The sequence below is a fragment of the Astatotilapia calliptera genome, chromosome 11 (assembly GCF_964374335.1).
Source record: "Astatotilapia calliptera chromosome 11, fAstCal68.1, whole genome shotgun sequence".
Classification (NCBI taxonomy): domain Eukaryota; kingdom Metazoa; phylum Chordata; class Actinopteri; order Cichliformes; family Cichlidae; genus Astatotilapia; species Astatotilapia calliptera.
The window spans coordinates 3,797,044-3,804,493 of NC_137432.1; the positions used below are offsets into that span (position 1 = coordinate 3,797,044).

General features: G+C 42.5%; 1 long non-coding RNA gene across 1 annotated transcript; it reads right to left on the reverse strand.

Annotated features, from left to right (window-relative positions):
- Positions 1-706: 706 nt before the first annotated feature.
- Positions 707-1,364, reverse strand: LOC145431899 (uncharacterized). Its single transcript, XR_013912211.1, has 3 exons — positions 1,231-1,364; positions 964-1,140; positions 707-878 (listed from the first exon to the last, which is right to left on the reverse strand). It is a non-coding gene; the product is annotated as an uncharacterized LOC145431899 (long non-coding RNA).
- Positions 1,365-7,450: the final 6,086 nt, after the last annotated feature.

The window sequence follows — 7,450 nt, forward strand, 5'->3', positions numbered from 1 at the left end:
TACTCTAGGAACAACAAGTAGGCCTGCAGTGTGACAGCGAAGTGCTCTAATAGGGTGATATGGTACTACAAGGTCATTAAGATTAGCTGTGCTCCATCTTATATATGAAGAGATGGAGCCGATGAAAAAAGCCAATTTCTATGGTACTATAAGGTCATTGAAGTCAAACATTGTGCTGAAATTAATATATCAAATTAAAAAGGAGTTGTGGTGTCTTTATCAGTTGCTCTGTTGGTTTTAATGACAGGTTTTTTTTCTTGCTGATCATTGATATTTGTTTTGCTAGACTCAAACAAGTCAGGATATACAGATATAAAATAAGTGATTTTTCTAAGGAGAAGGATGTAGAAGTGAATAAGGTTGGATGTACAGAAAGGCCAGCAGCTCTGTACTGGGCAGCCCCTTTAGATTTGACCTACATTGGAAGAAAGGAAGAAAACCTTTCTGTCTTCACTAACATTAGACCATAGTTACAACTTGCCAGTGAACTAACTGTTGGCTGAAGCTCAGGTCATCTACTGGTTGGAAGGTTGGTGGTTTGATTCCTGGCTCCCCGAGTCTGCATGCTCAGTATATTGCCCAAGGATATTAACCCCAAGCCTTAAAAGCATAGAAGAAAGTGCTTGTGTTTGTTACGGCCGAGACCGTTTTAGACGAGTGACAGGACTCAAATGCAGGACACCGAACAGCACGTAAGTAGATTTTAAGGATAATGTTTAATGACTCCACAAATATTCATAAACAAAAGGTGAGTTAGACAAGTACGACGTTCCACCACTGAATCTAAGTAACAATCTGGTCCGGGTCAGAGGGGACAGCTATTCCGGGGATTGGACTGGAAAGCGAGTCACATTAGATCCAGGAAAAGGTCGGGGTCACTGTAACAGAGTGCAGATGTTCAGATACGGATAAGGAGACATATGAATATGTTGTTGGTTCAGAATCCTCCTTCGTACTGCGTACTTGCCACAGGTGGTCGGAGATGACGTAGAGGGGTGAGTAGTCCGGGTGTGTAATCCAAAAACTCCTGGCGTGGAGGCAGAGAGGCAGGTAGGTGATTCGGGTAATAGCCTGTGGGACTGCCAGATGGTCCAATATCCAAGTAGGAGCTCTTCGGCAGGGATTGGCAGTTAGGTGTAGCTAAGAGAGAGGCGCACAAAAGACAAACATACAGTGAAGCAAGGTGATTCACAAAATACATAGGGAATCATGGTGGTGGCCTGCACTGACTGATGTTAGCAGAGAATCTGGCGAAGAGAGATTGAGTACGCTGGCCTTATGAGTCCCCGGCTAAATTACCCACAGGTGTGAGCGATCAGCAAAAACACTGAGGCCCCTCCCAGGGGTGGAGACGCCAGCTCGGAAGGAGACACACTGGCACACACCCGGACCATGACAGTGTTAATGGGTGAATTTGGCAATTTGGCATGTTATATAAAGAGCTCCTTGAGAGTAGACCGCTATATAAGAATCAGAACATTTACCATGTACTCAGTTTCACTGATAACAAGTGTTGCATGCCTTTTTCTACACAAAAGATGGAATCAATGATGAACTGTTCAGAGACGTGTACTACATAGCAGACATTTGGGTAGCATAAATGAACTGCTTAATTCTAGGTTTTCAGGTTTGGAAGGTGGAGAACTGTAGATAGTGAGATTACCAGCAACAGTATTTTGTCTACATCCACCATTGTAGAAATTCATCTCACCTATCAATCAATCAATCAATCAATCAGCTTTATTAGCCACATGCAGGTTGCCCTGCAGTGGAATGGACCCGCCCCCCGACCTTACACACACAACACAGACATCACATGGTGATACAGGTCGGAGATCGGTAACATTACAGAAAACCACTGAAATGTACACTACAATGGGAAAGTACAAGAGGAAAAAAAGAGACCTCTACTCATGCTGGGCTTCTGGGAGGACAGCATGAGAACAGGAAACAAAAAAACTCCTCTGCACAGAAAGCACATAAATGTCCACAGCACAACATTATGGAGCACGTGACAAGCCACAGGGTCGGGTGGGGGGTGAGGAGTAATCCGAAGCAAACACAGCAGCCGTCCTGCCCAGCGCCACCATTCCAGCACGGGCTCAGACCCGCCGTGTTCCCAGGAGGCAACAAGCATCGAAGGCGTTTGGAAAGGGAGGGGTGGACGAGTGAGTGCTTATCAGTGTATATGTATGTGTGTGCGTGTCCATAGTTCAGCTGAGACAGTGTTCTTCGCCCTGCCAGGCTAAGTAAACAGTCTTCCAGCCAACCCAGGTGGCCTGGCATAGAATGGGAAGAACAGTCTAAACACAGTTGTTATCAGGGTGTTTTTGTTCAGCTCCAGCCTTGAGCCCACAGCTGGCACCGAAGGGATAGCCACAATATGATGGTGGTTTTTCTTTAGTGCGAACAACTCATGAGAATTTCAAAGCTGTTCTAACAGTCCGACACTGGTCTGTCAATCTCCCGTTGGAGAGCCGTGAGCTTCTCCATGATGTTATCAAACTTACGCTCCGTGGTGTTGTCATTCTCGTGCTCAAAGAGCCGATTCTGAGAACTCACGACCGCAGTGAGCTACTCCATGATGTGATCCTTGTGGGGGTCCACCCTGGCAGGAGTTTTTAAAAAATCTATGTAATTTGATCCAAAATGCCAAAACGCAGTTTACGCATGGACTGCGTTTTCAAAAATAACCGTGTAAGTGTGGACGTAGTCTTAATTTTGCTGCATATCTAACCTGTTCCAAAGTAGGTTTTGTTTGAGATAAAAAAAATGATAGCAAAATGTAGTTACTTAGGAACTTTTCTCCTTGTTTAGTTGTTTATTTCTAGCAATTATATCCTTAGAAGTGTGCAGCAGAAGGCACATTAACCATTTTAATTTTTAACAAGGTTTTTAACAATATTAAATATAACAGAAGGCTGCCTATCATTTTGACACATTAGCAATTACCAAGAGACAGACTACCAATTGCAGACCAACGATAACATTATATAATTCGCAGGCATCCCTGCCATGAATAATGCTGGCAGCCTTGGTCATTTACAGCAACACACATGCACTGTTAAGCAACAAAATAAAACGTGAATTTGTAACCAGCTGTCAGTGGGTAAATGTCAACCGTAAAAGATGACAGTTAGCAGTGTGGTGTGTAAAATATGACCACTAGATGTCAGTAGATTGCAGATCACAGTCAACTGAATTCATGTCACATCTTTCAGTTCAAGTGCATAATCATAGCTACAGTGGCTGTCAGTCTGGTGTTTACCTCAGTAATATGTTTGGTGTACATGTTTGTTTACTCTGGAGGAGGCTGTAAAACTTTGTGAAAGTGGTTCGAAACAAGTTGACGAGTCAGTGAAGCTCACTTTTGTCTGGTGACACTGATGCAGAGGTGAGCTGTTGATGATATCCTGAACTTTTCTGTTAGTAAGTGCAGCTGTTTGTTTCTTTTTGCTGCTGTTAGCTGCCATTAGTGAAACTTTCTTTGAAGAGGCTCTAACACTGTTGGACTCAGACACCCAGAGAATAAACTCTCATATGATGTTTATCAAATGGAAAGTGGATAACCAGCTGTTGTACGGCTGGTTCATTGTCAGCTGTCTGAAGATAGGGTCACATATTTGACCGATACAAAGTGGTGTACACGTGAGAAGTGGAACGAAAATCAGACATGATTCCAAATATTTTTACAAATAAATAACTGCAAAGTGGGGTGTGCATAATTATTCAGCCCCCTGAGTCAATACTTTGTAGAACCAGCTTTTGCTGCAGTTCCAGCTGCCAGTCTTTTAGGGTCTGTCTCTACCAGCTTTGCACATCTACAGACTGAAATCTTTGCCCATTCTTCTTTGCAAAGCAGCTCCATCTCAGTCAGATTAGGTGGGCAGCGTTTGTGAACAGCCGTTTTCAGATCTTGCCACAGATTCTCGATTGGATTTAGATCTGGACTTTGACTGGGCCGTTCTAACACATGGATGTGTTTTGTTTTAAACCACCCCATTGTTTCCTGGCTTTATGTTTAGGGTCGTTGTCCTGCTGGAAGGTGAACCTCCACCCCGCTCTCAAGTCTTTTGCAGACTCCAAGAGGCTTTCTTCCAAGACTGCCCTGTATTTGGCTCCATCCATCTTCCCATCAACTCTGACCAGCTTCCCTGTCCCTGCTGAAGAGAAGCACCTCCAGAGCACGATGCTGCCACCACCATATCTGACAGTGGGGATGGTGTGTTCAGAGTGATGTGCAGTGTTAGTTTTCCACACACAGCGTTTTGCATTTTAGTCTCATCTGACCAGAGCAGCTTCTTCCACATGTTTGCTGTGTCCCCCACATGGCTTGTGGCAAACTGCAAACAGGACTTCTTATGGTTTTCTGTTAACAATGGCTTTCTTCTTGCCACTCTTCCATAAAGGCCAACTTTGTGCAGTGCACGACTAATAGTTGTCCTATGGACAGATTCCCCCACCTGAGCTGTAGATCTCTGCAGCTGGTCCAGAGTCACCATGGGCCTCTTGGCTGCATTTCTGATCAGCGCTCTCCTTGTTCGGCCTGTGAGTTTAGGTGGACGGCCTTGTCTTGGTAGCTTTACAGTTGTGCCATACTCCTTCCATTTCTGAATGATGGCTTGAACAGTGCTCCGTGGGATGTTCAAGGCTTGGGAAATCTTTTTGTAGCCTAAGCCTGCTTTAAATTTCTCAGTAACTTCATCCCTGACCTGTCTGCTGTGTTCTTTGGACTTCATGGTGTTGCTGCTCCCAATATTCTCTTAGACAACCTCTGAGGCCGTCACAGAGCAGCTGTATTTGTACTGACATTAGATTACACACAGGTGCACCGTTTAGTCATTAGCACTCATCAGGCAACGTCTATGTGCAACTGACTGCACTCAGACTAAAGAGGGCTGAATAATTACGCACACCCCACTTTGCAGTTATTTATTTGTAAAAAATGTTTGAAATCATGTCTGATTTTCGTTCCACTTCTCACGTGTGCACCACTTTGTGTTGGTCTTTCATGTGGAATTCCAATAACATTGATTCATGTTTGTGGCTGTAATGAGACAAAATGTGGGAAAGTTCAAGGGGGCCGAACACTTTTGCAAGCCACTGTAAAAGTACCTTACAAGTCATACTAGGAAACAAATACCTCAGATATTTACTAATTTAAACACATAAATTGGATCAGATTAAAACATACCATATCAGCTGTCTTTCTTCCTGGCTGAAGAATTGTAAAATATTATAACTTCTACAGCTAAATAACTATCTACTATATTGCCAAAAATTATTTAACAACATTAAATTACAATGGCGATTGGTGGAGGAGTCTTTCAAACCTTTTAGGAAAAGAAACAATAAAACACTAAGAAAACATCTCAGTACACTTAAAACAGTATTACTGGACGTTTGAGCACAAAGTATCACAACTAGAAATAATTACTCTGCTGAAAAATGTTCCCCATGAGTGTTAAACAGATGAATATTACTGATGTATATATTTAAGGTTGGGCTCACTTTATATTCCTGTTTCCTATAAATATGCTCAGTAAATATGCTGTCCTGTGAGGACCACATACCTCTGAAAATATTAATAAAACTGTTTGTCTGTGAGCTCAGAAACACATGGCCTACAACTTGATGTAAAAAAGTACATTAAAATCTAAAAATCAGCTTGATTAAGGGGCCTGAGCAGTCTGTCAGTGGGAACAGAGGGATTCAAATATTAATTTAAAATGAAGGTGGAGTGTTTTCTGAACAGCTGTTTAAAGAATTATAGTTAGTCAGACATTTTGCTAATCTGAAAGTTACTGAGCAAGCACCTCGAGTAACTCCTTCACACAGCAGCTTCTCGATATCACACATGTTGGCCAAGGTGGGTGGCAAGACAAGACTCATCTGTCACTGAAGCTCCTCTACTTGTTACTGGTGGCTGTGTTTCCATATGAAACAGAGATCATAACGGATCTCAGAGTAGTGAAAGCAGAGCCAGTGGCAGTCCCATCAGTTTATCGTGAATGTATCCAACAAATTCACGAGCAAACCACCAGAACAAAAGCTTATACCAAGCTCAAGTCATTGTTAATGGCAGATGAATGTGCTCTTAAAATGTGGACAAGTACAGTTTCCCATGACCACAAAACAAGAGGAGTTTTCATGCCAAAAAGCGAGTGTGGCCACCAAAGGTTAATGCCACCTTTCCAGAAATAAAAGAAAATCTGGATGTTTACCTTCCAATCTTTAGATGAGCCAATTCCAACAAGGAATGGCTCAAAAAGAAACCCTCACTGCTGACTTTCCAGCTTTAAAGCACCATCTGTCTTTCTCCCAGTGTTATGATCAAACCATCAAGTACATGTATATGACTAATTTGCCAATCCATATTATCCCAAACAATGGGTTTTCATTTTTACAATATATGTAAAATAGCATTAAGAAAGATTCATCACGTGCCTAATCACTCTGTGTTTTAAAAATCTTAAAAGATCTTTCGTAATCCCAGATATGTTCGATAATATAATGTAATGTAATGTTACAATAAAACATAATGCTTCAGATGACAGCGTGTGGTAGGCTGCTGTGTGTTTTATCTGGAGCGGCATACCTCCTGACCAGCAGGCTAATGTCTCACAACAGTGACAAGCAGCCAATTTACACGTTGCATCTCCACCATGAGTGACAGCAAATCAATATGCACTTGGAGCGATCACGACATCCAGCACTGTGTTGGTTAGTGTGAATGTGTTGTGTGTGTGATACACAGTTTGTAGCTGTGTGTCTGGGGCTTCATCGAGGGGAAATTATGCAGTTCAGCATTTTCAGCTGTGTCTCAGGTTGCTTTGGTTTTGTATGTGTGTGGGAGAGAAAAACACATCTGCGGGTATATTAAAAGGAGGCCCACTGTGAAGCTATACATTTTTCTGTGTGTGAATGTTTGTGTGTGTGTGTTTCTAGGTCTTTGACAAGCGTATTAACACCAGCGTAATTCCCAACACCACCCAGTGTGAACTAACACCATTAACCCTGGATACTGGGCCTCACAGTTACTGGAGGAAGAGGCGGTGCCAAAATATGAAAGGCATTGTTGCTCCCCGGTGGGAGTTGCCCCTCTGGAGTTTCCTGCCCACAGTCACAGGGTATCAGGAAGGTTGTTTCCACTGCCCTCAAACTAAAGGGATAAACTGCATCAGTGTTATTATTTGGTTTTCAGATTGGCTTTAAATTATGCACCGCCACTTTCAGTCTTGTTTTCAAGGATTTCAATTTCATTTCATTCAATTAGTTTTTGAAATGACTCAGGAAATGGGCTGCCCTTAATCCTCTGTTGCACTGTTATTTCCAAACACTCCTACACAGCAAAAACCTGTTAGAAAAACATTTCATCAGACAGCTTTGTCAGATGTCTAAACAACATTGAACACTTTTGAACCAAACTGAACTCAGTTCTAGCCATGAC